This window comes from Miniopterus schreibersii, assembly GCF_964146895.1.
Source record: "Miniopterus schreibersii genome assembly, chromosome: 11".
NCBI lineage: Eukaryota > Metazoa > Chordata > Mammalia > Chiroptera > Miniopteridae > Miniopterus > Miniopterus schreibersii.
In genome coordinates, this window is record NC_138111.1 from 29,221,391 (window position 1) to 29,235,897 (window position 14,507).

The 14,507-nt window shown below is 41.5% G+C and overlaps 1 pseudogene across 1 annotated transcript; it reads left to right on the plus strand.

Annotated features, from left to right (window-relative positions):
* The first annotated feature begins 4,703 nt into the window (after positions 1-4,703).
* Positions 4,704-5,007, plus strand: LOC308564076 (alpha-ketoglutarate dehydrogenase component 4 pseudogene; annotated as a pseudogene). The gene has a single exon. The product of its transcript is annotated as an alpha-ketoglutarate dehydrogenase component 4 pseudogene (transcript).
* Positions 5,008-14,507: the final 9,500 nt, after the last annotated feature.

Genomic DNA, 14,507 nt, shown 5'->3' on the forward strand with positions numbered 1-14,507 from the left:
TTACTAGCCACATGCTCTTGGGCAGATTGTTGTGAAATGCTGGCTGTTTTCTCATCTGTAAAATAAGGATACTAGGAATATCTACTGTAAAGAGTTTTTGTGAGGATAAATGAGATGACTCATGTGATGTATGCAACACAACCCCTGACACATAGTAAGTGCTCTACACGTATCAGCTATCATCACCTCCATCACCATCATCATCTCCATCACCATCATCATCTTCATCATCATCATCATTATCATCATCTGGTCCATGACTACATTCCATAAAAGTATACATCACCTAACACACATTTAGAAAATTCATTCATTTCTATCTAATTCCAGAACTGTAAAGGGATTAGTCCACTCCTCAAATATCACAAAAGAAGATGAAGAGACCAGCAATTGGAAGACCCTGCAAATATTTATGAAATACCAGTTCAAATATGGAAAATCTCAGTAATTTCCAGACCTGCTTTGACATCTTTTGAGATGCCAAACTAGTATAATAGCTAGTTCTTCTTTGTTCCTCCAGATTTCCTAGCAGTCAATAGACCCATCCTACCAGAACTCAGCTCTTTCTTGAAGGGCCAAGACTGATGTTTAAAACATGCACAGAATTAAACAAGTGTGTAAACTACTTTGCAACTTGCAAACACCTTTAGGTGAATAGACATCATTTTAATTAGGTAGCAATATGTCTTTACCTTTTGTTGATACAGCTCAATACCGACTCTCTTCTCTGACATTGTAATGTTATGAAATTGTAATGGGGTTTTGGTTGGTTAAATGAATCTTTGGGAAAATAAATTTAAACCCAATTTAATTTAATGCTTTGAAATGGCTTTAGCTATTGATGCCTTGAGCACCAAAGCAGGACTCCTGTTTTTAAATGTGAGGGCAGGATACTATGTGATAACTCAGTGAGTCCACTAAGGGGAGCCATTTCCATAGCAAAGATAGCGATGGGACATGGAGATTGAGTTCGGCAGCCAACATCAACTTTAGAGGCTATAGATAAAATCACTTATGCACAAGGTCTTCAGATTCCTAAAAGCTCTGTAATTTTTATATCAATCAGACAGAACCATGTTCAAAAAGGCAATACAAACATTTAGCTGCACTGATTTGAAATAAAAATCCCAGGGTAGGTAAAGAACATCCCCCCCTCCCCAACACTCCCTTCAGAAATATCCAGCACAAAATAAAAGTTCATTGTAGGTGACAGTAGCTTTAGGTGTTCATTAAAGACATGCTATGTGTTAAGTCTGTCACAAGTATTGGCTCATTTATGCTCACAGTGCTCCGACAAGCTGGAAATAGCTGTCACCGTCCTTGTTTCGTAGTTGGGAAACGGAGGCATGGAGCAAAGGGAACTGCCCAAGGGCGCAGGGCTGGTAGGAGGCAGGCAGCCTGGCTGTGGAAGCCACCGCACACGCCCCGCCACGCTGCCTTTCACCAGGACAGGCCACAGCCTTAGCTGAGTGAGCCACGAGCGACCGAAGGAGAAAGCGAGGGCGCGAGGCGGGGACACGGCCTGGGCAGTGGTTCCAGTGGTCACAATGAGTAGCATTTCCACTTGAGGCCCAGGGAGGAAGGTCAAAGTAGAGAGTGGCATGAATATAGCACTAATGTCAAAATAAAATAGATGAGCTTGTTTTAAATTTATTTTAACATTGGAAACTTGGTCAGAAGTCCTTAAGCCTAATGACTTTGAGGCTGTAGAGGGAGGTTTTGACCCAGATGAAGTGAACACGGGCATCAGAAACGCAGTTTCAATGAAAAACATGCTGTGTTGTATAAAACTGAACTTTATTATGGTTTCATTTCTCCATGTTTTATTAGCAGTTCCAAACTTGCCTCATCTTCCTGGCCTGTCTTTAAAAGTTTTTGTCCCCTCTTTTATTTCTGCCTTTGCAGCTGTTTTCAAATACTCTGACTTGGCCATATTTTCTTGGCTTTGATGATATGTGAACCCCAATTTGCCTGGTGTTAAAAGAGCTCTTACAGAGAAATCCAAAAAGAGAAAAGTTAAGCCAGTTTTCCCTGATTTAAAATGATTTCGGCCACGCTATATTCAATGCATGAGGTATCAAAGATGGAAAAAAATAAGCGAATCATTTATAATCCAAAAGAGAGAGGGGGAAATCTCTTAAAAATATCTAACATGGAGACTGAGAGATGTGTTCCGTGGTCGTTGGAGGAGCTCATGACCCATAGCTGTGTTCACGTTCACATTATTTTCTTGGCTAAAACCCAACAACATGGTAATTTAGAAAAATTGACTTACAGAGACCATTTGCTTTGCCAGGGGAGTGAGAGAACCCTATTCTAGTATCCTTGTGAGTCATCTCTTTTCCTTGGTTCTGTAAAGATTGTTACATATTTGATGAAACTCATCAAATATTCCTCAGGAATAAAACAAATGTTTGTGGTTCATTTATAAAGTGGAAATTAATTTGCACAATTAAACATAATTTTAACTTCAAGGTGCTATAAAAAAGACATTTGCCATTGGAGATCTGCCTATTTGGAGGTATCAATTGTTTGCCTAGAAGCCTTTCTGGGCCCTCTTATGTGCTTCATTTTAGCTCAGAATAAGTAAGAGAGACAGTTTTGGAATTACGGTCAACTACTTGGCCATCTGGCTGAATGGTGCAAAGAAAGTGACTTTTCTTTTATCCCAGTTTGACTTAACCTCATGAAGGGCTTGAGTAGCCAGAAAGGAATCCCAGGCCAGTGGGAGTCTAGGAGAGTAGGGGGAAACCAGAGCTCAGTGAGGTCCCAGAGAGGGTGGGGTTTCAGCCACAGAGTGCCAAGCATCATAACTGGAGAACCCACATCTGTCACTAAGTTCCAAAGGAACTGGGAATCTCGGAGGGTGAGAGAAGCCACCCAGAGCAGGGTCAGTGCAGCCACAAGCACAGAACGTGGGCTGGAGAGCACAGGCAAGAGCAAAGAATAAGAAACTGCCTCCGATGGCTGGAGGGCCACTGCTTGGAGAGTCATGTACTTGCCACATGTCCCACGGAGAGGTCAGATCCATTAAAGTACATGGTTGGCTTGAAACCACAAAGGCAAGGGAAAAGAACCACATCTAACTATGTTAAAAAAAAAAAGTCTGCCTGGTAAATGGCATTTTAAGAAAAAATTAAGACTCTCTTTAAGGAGTTTGACCCTTGGTCTATGGGTGAAGAGAAAGGGGCTAGGCAGGGAGTAGTTTGGGCTGTGAAGTCTCACTCCTATTTGCTCTCTCACCAGGAACTCTCCCTCAGGGCCCCTATGGTTTTTCCCTTGACCTTCCTTCTTTACTTTCTTCACCCCAACCATTTTGATGGGTGCTGGTGGTGACATAGCACCAAGGTTTCCCAAGGCCCATGACTGGGTAGGTAGCTGGGAGGAAGGGTTGGGAAAACCCATACATGGAAGCAGGAGCTAAACTTCTTTATTTATTTCTTCAACTCCAGTTTACATTCAATATTATTCTGTATTAGTTTCAGAGGAACCATGTTTCTCTTGTACTGTTACACCCGGGGCTTATGATGGCTCCCACAGGTTTCTGTGTCAACTTGGCTGGGCCATGTTGCCAAGGTATTTGGTCAAAGAGTGTTCTGGATGTTTCTGTACAGGTGTTCTTTGGGTGAGATTAACATTAAAATCGGTTGGTCTTAGGTAAATGTGTTTCCCAAAAAAACATATTTTGGTAGAAAATGCCCCCAAATGTGTTTCTTTGGGGAACCCAACACCTGGATGTACACCCTGACACTGACCCATATTCCTTCCTTTCCTAGGAGAAAAATCCTATAATTTTTAATACATTTTGATGGAACTCCCTTTTCCAAAAAAAAGCTTAAGATGTATATCTTAGAAATTATATGAACTGCACTGTGCTCATTACACTGGGCACTTGAGGAAGATGCATGACATGTGTGACAGGATACAACTGTTTATGGAGCAGAGAACTCACTCACTGTTCTTTGTCCTGGGCACTTGACATAGCTGCACTCATTTACTACTCACCGCAGCCCATGGGATGGGTAATACCCACTTACAGATGAGGACACCCGGAGAGCTAGTAGTGCCAGGCTGGCTCTGAGCTCCGCTGTCTTAACCACTCTAATGCCTGTCTCTGAAAATGGAAAAGCAATTCATTTGTTTTCCCTCCTTTGTTTTTGCATTAGGAGATGGAATGCAATATCTTTCTTGCTGCAAACCTCCTGGAAAATTTGTATATTAAATCTTCTAGACTCTCCAGGAAAAGGAAACTGGTTTTGCTTTGGGGGAAGTTTCTGGGTCTTAATGGATCATGTACTCCAGTATGAAAGAGCTAGATGAAAAGGGAGCTTGAGATACAGATGCTTTGGATATAGGATGAGATCTCCAAGACAAAATGAGGTCAGAGGATGGGGGAGAGGAGAAGGGGAATTGTGGAGTTGATCTGAGAGAAGTTGCCCAAGGAATAAGAGTTCTCACCCCGGAAAAACTTGCATGGATATATACACTTAGCCAAAGACCATCGTGAGTGATGGAGTATGTTGTCACTTTTGTGACTCCCAATGGAGCATGCCTCCCCGTATTCACACACTTGTATTGTCTCTTCCTCTTGAATCTGATCTGGGCTTGTGAGTTGCTTTAACCAGTAGAATAATGTAACGGTGCCACAGTGCCAGCTGTGGACTTCAGTTTTAAGAAGGTCTGGACCCTTCTCAGGGATCCTGATGGGTAGCAAGATGGCATCTGCTAGTAGGGTCATTCAGGTAGTCAAGCCACATACTCCATTAATAAGGTTCCCTGACAGAAGAGACGGTCCTAAACCCACTGGGTCAGAAGTTTTGAGATCAGCAGAACCATTTCACTCTCCTTCGATTTCACAGATTCTAAGGGAGGTAAATTGCCAGATTGGCTGATGCATTAGGGTCCTCCAGACACCACAGAAATAATAAAAACATTGCCTCAGGAATAGAGAAGGAAACCTGTGTCTCAGAAGAAATGGAGTTTATGCAATGTGGAGGTCCAGGATAATCACGGACACTGCGGGTGCTGTTTGTTTCCAGACAAAAGAATGTCTTTACAATAAAGGACTTCCAAAATGACAAATGAGAAATTGTGCATTAAACAACTTTAATAAATATTCTGTAAAAAAATAAATATAGAAAATTTAGATGGAAACTTGTATCTCCTAATTTATGTATGTCAGTCAGCTTTCCCACAAGCTTACCTAATTGTTTATATATTTTATACTTATTAAGGTACACATTAAAAAAAAGGTCTGATAGTTATGATTATGTGTTTTTGGGATCTTTGAGCCACTGTATAATAAATCTGAATATCCTGCTGTAGAGACCACATGAAGAGGCCATGTGGAGAGGCTGTGTGGAGAGGGACAAGCTCTGGGACTACATGAAGAAGACCAAAGAACCCAGCTGACAGTGTGTGTGTTTATGAGCCTGTTGGTTCTGTTTCTCTGGAGAACCCAGACCATCAAAGATTATAAGGTTTGCTGCAGATATTCATGTTGTTGGATAGACTAAGCTCAGGGCCTTCTGAGCTGGAACAGTAGTGAATGACCCCTTGTTACATGCATTAAAGCAATTATTGGATTGAGAATTTGGAGCCGCGTGTTAGGCTTCTGGCTCTGCCCCTCTGTGACCTTGGGGAAACCAATCAACCTTCCTGGGCCTCAGTTTCATTATGGCCACAGCTCTCAAAAATTTCTGTAATTTAAATATGGTTATTAGGATAAAAAAGAAACAATGGAGTCATTGTTACTGCAATAATGAGTGCTTAATCATGGACCAGGTGGGGACCATATAATAAGCTTTTTTTAAAAAGAGCTCTAAAAAGTGGGCGTATTTTGCACTTCCTACTTTCTGCAGTTTAAGTTGTGTGAGCTGAATAGAGGCAGCTTCTTGGGAGTTACCATACTTAATCAATTACCCAGAGACATTAACTGGCACACCTGTTCACATTTACCCCTTTATTACTTGGCCTCAGAGCCAATAAAATTATAGTTTGCCCAATTCATTTTCATAATGCATTGATTGCCATTCATCATACAGTTTTTCTCAAGTGTCTGAGTGGGTTGGGGAGAACAGCCATATAAGTGTCAAGGTCCATCACTTAAAGTGGGACCCAAACAGATTCTCTTTGACTTAAGAGGCCTGATCTAGGAGGTGTGCACACTGGGCCCAGGTTGTTTGCTGTCTGGTTTTAGTGTATGTTTGCCAGAACAGTTGCAGGCCTATGTAAGCATGGTAGCCCCAGACCCTGGTGGACTGTTAAGGAGGACTTGGATGGTTCTGTGCATTCCCAGAGCAGCATCTCACATCACTAAGTGCTCACTGTCTCAGGACACTTTTATGATAAAACATCTGTGATCCAGGGCTTGTAAACAGAGCACTTCTCTGACTTGCTGTGGACACAGACCACAGAGGTGAAATGACTGCAGTTTGCGCCTCTTAAATGCTTTCTGCCTCCTGGGAAGACCTTCTCTGTCTTGCTGTCTGGCACCAGGTCTCTGGACAGATCTGGTCTCTGGTGGGTTGGTTGCTACTGTCTCATATGGAGTTCTAGAACCACAGAGACTTAAGACTGAAGGTGGCTTAGAGATGGTGGGTTTAGTGGTTTTCAAACTTAATTTTAGCTATAGAGCCTTTTGTTTAAAAGAAATGTGTTAACAGAAGGGCAATGTGGAAAGCTGATGGAAGGGGGCACGTTAGGTTAAAGCTGTCAAGGCAGGGCATGTGGGCTAATATTTCCCGGGGCTGCACCCTCAGCCCTCACAAGGACCCCAAGGGGGAGCCTCTGATTCTGTTTTGACCACAGCAATGTGGTCCAATTTTTTGCTCTTACATAGGGAGGGAACTGAGGCCCAGGGATGTGAAAGGCCTTCCCAAAAGCATCTGCAAGTGAGCGAACAGTGAGTGTTTCTTTCAGAAACTTCTCCCTCAAGTCATTCCCCACACCACCACACTGCTTTTGCCCATGACTTGCAATGATGAAGTAGTTTGTTTTCCCTTTATAAATCATGATGGGTTGCTTTCTGTGATCTCCTGGAAAAATTTCTGCTGTCACATTTTGCTTGGGGATGCTTTGGTGAAGGGGTAGAGCCCCACCCTAGGAGCTGGAGGCCCTATTTTCTAGCCTTGATGCCCTACTGTCTAGCTTCCCGATGATGGGGGAAGTTGTTTTCTTTCACTGGGCCATACTCTTCTAATAGGGAAAATGAAAATCATAATAACCAGGGGACTAGTCATATTAGCTTCCTGTGGCTGCTGCTACAAGTCACCACACACTTGGTGGCTTAAAACAGCAGATATTTATTCTCTCACAATTGTGGAGGCTGGAAGTCTAAAATTAGTGTCATTGGGCTGAAATCAAGGTATACTCCCTCTGGAGTCTCTATAGGAGTATCAGATCCTTGCCTCTTTCAGCTCCTGGAGGCTGCTGTCATTCCTTGGCTCATGGCCCCATCACTCCAGTCTCAGCCCCGATGGTCACATTGCCTCCTCCTCTTCTGTGTGTGTCAAATCTCCCTCTGCCTTCCTCTCATAAGGATACTAGTGATTACGTTTAGGGCTCACCTAACAATCCTGGATAAACTCCCTTATCTCAAGACCCTTAACATCTGCAGTTTTTGCCTTATGAGGTAATATTTATAGGCTCTGAAGGTTACGTCTTTATCTTTCAGGGCCATTATTTAGCACTCAGGGAGATGATATATGCAAAAATGCTTTCTTCACGATGAGCAAATATATTAAGTATTACTTTCTTAAGTGATAGCTAATGTATTAAAGTATTTTTATTGTAATGATGATAATATATTCTGTCTCAATAGCAGAAGGTACATTAAAGTAACATAACAGAGTAAAATGTTAACAACAATAGAGGTCTGATGTGAGGTAAGTTGGGGACAGCATTCATTGTACAAATATTGATTGAGTACCTACTGTGTGCCAGGACTCTTCTAAGCACTTGAGATCCATTAGTAAATAAAGTAGATAAAGATCCCTGGCAGCATGGAACTTACATTCTAGCAGCTGGGGCTGGAGGGGGCAGAGAATAAACAATAGATGTAGTAATAATAAATTCACATTAATATAAATAATATAATACACTTATTGAGTACACAAAAAAGTTAGACAGTGATTGCTGTGGAGAAAGCTGTGGAGGGGCTGGGGGTTGGCAGTTGGTGGTTGGCCTCATTGAATGAAAATATTTGGGCAGACTTGCAGGCGGTGAGGGCGCGCACCCTGAAGGCGTGTGGAGGAACAGTGGTCCAAGTTGACTGTGGCTGTGAAAGGCTGAGGTGGATACTTGGGTAAATTGTCAGTGCTCAATTTTTTTTCAACACAGTTTCACCTTTGTCTGTTTCAGGGAATGTGAACAAAGAGGAGAACGGAGGGCAGGCACATCAGTGAGGCAGGCCTGGGGAAGACAACTGGAAGGATAGAGGTGGCAGAGAGGGTCTCACCCACCAGGACAGCCCCAGCACTCTAGCAGGATGACACCAGTGAGTATGGAGTGGTCAGCTTTTTAGAGAAGCTAGAGATACAGAATTTTCATGTGAAATTTCCAATTTAAAAGTGTCAATAGCTGTCAGATCTTATTCATTCGTATTTATTCTGTAAACATAATCCCTGCCTTTTTTTTCTTCTTATATTCATCTTTTGATTGGCTCAACTTTATGCTCAAATAGCTTCTCTTTTTTTCTCCCTTCCTTCCTTTCTTCATTCGAGAAAGATGGTGTTTGTGGTGTGGGAGAGTGACTCAGCACAGGGATCCTGGTGGCTGTCTCTTCAGCTCTCTCCCCAGAGCCACAAACTCCAGTCTTTCCTCACATAACTCTAGTCTGCTCTGCCCTCCTTCAGTAGGAGCCCAGTCTCTCTCTAGTGGACAGAATCCCTGCTGATTCTGTCACCCCAGTGACAGAATTCCTGCTGATTTTCACAGCCAGATGTTATGTGGGTGCCTCTTCCCGGCTCTGGTGCTCTGGGCTGGGAAGTCCAGCTTGGGGTTGAGACCCCACACTTCTCAAAGGAAACCTTTGCAGCTGAGATATCCCTCTATAGTCTCAGCCACTGCCTGGGGCCAGGCCTTTTTGCATCTCCATCCTTCCTACCAGTCTCAATGTGGCTTCTTCTGTAAATCCTTGGTTATAAGACTTTTCTTCAGCTAGTGTCAGTTGGTTATTCAGATTGATTGCTCTATATTTTAGTTGTAATTCCAGTTTGGTCCTAGGAAGAGGTAAATGTAGCATCCACATACTCTGCTGCCATCTTGGATCCCTCCTCTCTAAAGACTTCTCTCTAATTTAAAAAGTCCATATAGTTGTAAGCATAGCACATCCTAATGCAATTTTTAAAAATTAAGAGGTATGGGAGGGGAGGTGGGAGAATATATGAGTGGTAACTCTCTTTCAAAACCCCTCTAAAATTGAAATATGTTTCAAGAAATAAAATACACAATGATCCTAAAAAATAATTTTGATGAAAATTCATTTAATAAAATGGTGGGCCAAACTAAATATATCCCTGGGCCAGATTCAGCTCAGCCACATCCCTTTTCAACTTCTAGTTTATGGGATACATTAATCAAACTTCAGAATGTCTGCCTAGCCAAGGGTGGGTCACGGTTTCCCCAGGGTCAGCATGAGGAGGGCAGAGTGGAGAAAACCGATGTCCACACTCCATCCTTGAGGTGACTGGGGTCACCCTGAACTGTGGTTTCAAGTTTCCCTCCTGTGAAGCTCATGTTGAACCCACACTGATCACTCTTCCCCTCAAACCCTTTTATACTTAGATTCAGCACTTGCTCTAACCCTTGGTGTTTATTTCATAGCGTGTAAGATTCTGAAGGAAAGGAACACTCAAAAACTTTTCTGGAAGCTTTTCACATTGCTTGATAGAGCTCATATATATGCAAATGGTGTGTAAATTGTAAAGCACTCTATAAATGTTAATGATTTTCATTGTGGTTGCCAGTAGATGTCTTGCTACTATTGCCTGCATGAATGGTGGGTTAAGCCTAGAGGCCTAAAGACCAGTTGCAATCTTTTATTTATTTTTTTGGTATTTTCTTTTATTAGTGAAAGACCAAGGGAGCACTACTAGAAAGTTACCACCTCCCTTTTGGAATCGCTGCACTGCTTAGTTATTATTGATGAGCAAAGTGGCAGATGTGGCTAGTTTTCATCAAGGCCTGATTTACCTCTGTTCCAGACACCTGCAAGGATTGTACATCCTGTCCTCTTGGAGTTAGACATGAAGCATGACTTGCTTCAACCAGTGAAATATGAATGGGAGTGCCATGTGTCACTTCCCAGAGGACACCGTTAATGAGTAGTGCTCAACTCTCCAGCTTCTTTTTCCTGCCTCAGAAAATATGGAAATATTTACTGATACGGAGAGGTGATGGTGAGTCATCACATGGAGGACAGCTGCCTGCAGAGTGGCCCTGACCCCTAAGATGTATTTCATGCCACCAAGATTTGGTTTAGGGATTGTTTCCATAGGTTAATCTCAGATTATTTTGACTGATATAATATATATACATACATATCTATGCTATATGTTATATAACAGATATATGATGTTACATATATGTGTTATATATACTTATTATATACACACATATATATTAGACTATTATATATATAATTATTTAACAGGCCATTATATATTTAATAAACTTTTTAATAAGCCATTTTATGTTAGATGTATAGTATCCCTTATATATGTGTACTATATATATGTATTAGGCCATTACTTAACAAAAAGTTACACTATGCTATGGAAGAGCACAGGCTTTAAAGTTGACCTCCAAGCCTCAGTTTCTGCATTTTTGGGATGTAGAACAGTGACTAGGATCAACTTCTTTTGGCTGAGTGAAACTGAGGAACTGAGGTTTTCAGTGTGTGTATAAAATATGAATCCATTCAGCAGGGTGAGGCAGGCAAGGTGCCTAGGGCACAAAATGCAAAGAGGGACCTACTATCAGGCCCTTGCCAGAATGGACACATGCCTGTTGAACTATCTGTCACTCCCTGGGCAGGAGATCAGAAGCTTCTTGCTGGTCAGAGCTGTGTTGGCTTCATCTTCCTCCAGGGCCTCGTCCCTTGAGTGGTACGTAACATGGTTCTCATTTATAGAGAGACAGACCAGCACTGTTTTTTCCTGCAATCAGAGCGAGAACTGATACTTCAACAAAAATTCCACTGCTAGTCCTGGACCACCAACTTCTTTAGAAAGTTGCTGTAGCTTTTGCCTCTCAGTGTGTTAGCTGTGATGCTTTGAAACAGAGGGGCTCTTGGGGTCAGGGGTCAGGCTGGGTTATCAGGGGTGTTCGGTGATGTCTTTTGAGTTCAGATCCACTGTTGTTGGCAAGCTCTCAATCCACTTTGGACTGTTGTCAATGGAAGAGCTGGAGGCAATATTTACCCCAACCAGGCACAATTCCAAATTATTGGATAAACTAGACTAAACTAAGACTCATGGAAAAAAACTTGCCAGTGCCTTTTAATAGCTGAGTCAGTTTAGAGGTTTGGAGGCAAAACTATTAGTGTTCTGCTACCAAGCAAAATAGAGACAGACTCATAGATAGAGAGCAGGCAGACAGCTCTGGGGGGCAGGGTGGGGAGTGGGTGGAGGGACTGAGCAAAACAGAAAAAAAGAGAAAACTCGTGGACATAGACTACAGTGTGGTGACTGCAGCAGTGAAAGGGGATGGGTGGAGGTGGTAGAGGGCATAGAGGGGATAAAAGGTGATGGGGAAAATTAAATTAAATTTAAAACCCCCCCAAAACTATTAATGTTCTAGACATTGCACTTAGAAACATTCCAAACTCATCAGGTTAACATGTAATATAGATCACTGGTTTTGCTCCTTCTCTGTCCTTTCTTCCCCAGCACTTGACCAATTCTCTTGGCAAAAAAAGGGAGCGAGAACATTTCATCCATTTGTTTTGCCTTCTGTCACCTGACCAAATACATGTGCACTAAGAAGTGAACTTGGGGAAAGGCATCTGGCTTACTTAGTTAATGTAGAGGCTCAGCATGTCAAGCTAAACAGTCCAACCAATGTTATGGATTCTCTACACCAAGATTACTATCATCCTAGATAAGTAGGCAAATATCATTCCATTTCATAGACACATGTTTCTGCTGTCATGTGATACTTGAACTTCAAAGAATGTTGAATTCTGCAAAATCAAGCAACTAAAAGAATAGGGCTTATCTTTACCTTTGCATCTTTGTAACTAGACAGCACAACACAATCATCATAAAAATGCTAACACATTAAAAAAAGACATTAAGTTTCTAAAAAATAAAAAATATGACTAAAATATTGGACTTTATCTCTAAAACAAAGATGAAAGTAGCTCGATTGAAGGGGATCCAAGGCAAGGAGGGCTTGCTGGGTTCTGGAGACAAGAGGCAATGCACCAAGTTTGAGGAGAACCAAGCAAGATGCTTTTGCTATACACAGCACATGGCTGAGCGGAGCAAAGGGGAAGAATTGGGCTGAGTGGGCATCTCGTACAGTGCTGATTCCTTCGTGGCTACAGCTTTCTGTCTTCTTAGTGTACTTGCTGTTCAGTGATGCTCAGCTCTAACATACTGGGACAAATCATGTATGAGCTCATGTCACTCCTACTTACATTATCCCATTATTTATTAATCACACATGAAATAGTTTATGTTCTAGAAATATGCATTATGGCAGACCTGACTAGACTGTGTTTATATTCAGACATGAACTGTTATGATTGAGATCAAGGGAATTTTCAAGGAGCACGAACAAGTTGAATATTGACCAAAGGGACTCATACAGTCTCTATTCAACTTTTTGCATATAATTTTCTCTTACGCAGAAGGGAAACTTACACGACCTTTTTGTATTGACTTGTATAGTATTATTTCATTAAAAAAACCTCTCGCTCTCTCTTTTTAAAGCATTAAATTTATGAAACAAATGAGTTAAAATAGTTTAAATAAGGTTAATGAACATTTTTAGAGTAGATGGATTCAGATTTGAATAAGGGAAGGAGGTTTGGCTTCTCAATTTCTCTTATTTTAGTCACCATTGGTAGAAAAAATGGTTATCCTGAGGCATCTAGATATTTTAGGAAAAACAAGATCCTAAGCTTTTTTTTTAAAGCTATTTTGATTCCTGGCAAAATCCCATATATGTTTGCTGTTTTTGGTTTAGTTTTTGCTGAACACTTTGCCTATTAACTTCAAAATTGAAGTGTAGTTCAAGGGAGATTTAATCAGCACAATATGTTTCTGATTATTTATATATAACTCAGCAGAATGGTGTTTGGTCAGTTATTTATTTATTTGTTTTTCATTTCTAATTTTCATGGAACCTCATGAATTTTTTTCCCCATTTCCTCTCTTTGGCTTTCATTTCATGAATGTCCTTTTCATGAACAAAAACATTTGCATTTTGAGAGGCTCAGATTTTGTCGGAACATCAATATTCCCAAAGTGGGACACGATGAATTTCCCATAAGGAATGTTGGGGTTGTTTACAAGCTGGAGGCGGGGCTTGGAAATCTTTTACTGCTTCTCCTGTTTCTTGACTTGCCCTTTTGTTGGTGGTTCTTAAAGCTAATATGGTTGCTTTGGTATTAGGAATAATGGCTTTAGACACAAAAACAACAGTAAAAGCAATGCTCCCATTTCTATTAACCCCCTGTTCCCTGCACAAACACTGAAACTCAATATCTCGTCATTGCTTTATAAAAAAGAGTAGCTCCAAAGTAACACAATGAAAGAATCTGAAGTATTTTGCATGGACTAAAAAAGTAAAAAGAGTACTTATGATCTGTCAACTTTGAGGTAGTATTAAGATCTGCTGGGCAGTTTAACTTAGTTTCCTCCCTTAATTCTTCCAAAAGTCTTCTTTTATCTAATTCTCCTGTCATTCTGACTTCCTAAGTGAACTAACTCAGCTCTTCCAGATTTTGTGACTTTGACAAGTGTCAGGAGCTCTTTGCTTCCAGGCTGCTGGATTGGAGTGCTGTTCTCAGCAGGAACCCTAGGAGGACAGCTGGTCTCCGAGAGACTCTGGTGGGTCTATGGCTCTTCAGAGAGGCTCAGGCCCCCGCTAACAGCCTTCATGTGCAGCAGACAGGACTCTGGAGCTTGCACTTGTCCATCAGCTGTCTCAAACAGCTTCTCCAGAGGCTTACAGAATGCTGGTGAATTCAGGTGGGAATTGGGATCTGAGGGGGGTGGGGTGGGGCAAACTCAAGAGGGCAAAATATGGAGATGTAGCATTTATTCTTTGCTTAAAATGATCCAGCTTTGCCCACAAAATGTAGGCTCATTTTTTCCCCCACCCATGAAATGCATTTTCTCAGATAACACCCACTCACAAGCTGAAATCTTGAATCATTGCTGGTTTTATTTACATGTACTTCCTAGCTTTGATTTATGATATGGTTTACTTGGGTGTAAACTGTATTTCCTTCAGCCTTCAGCAATGCACATTATTTCAACTAAATAAAATTAATA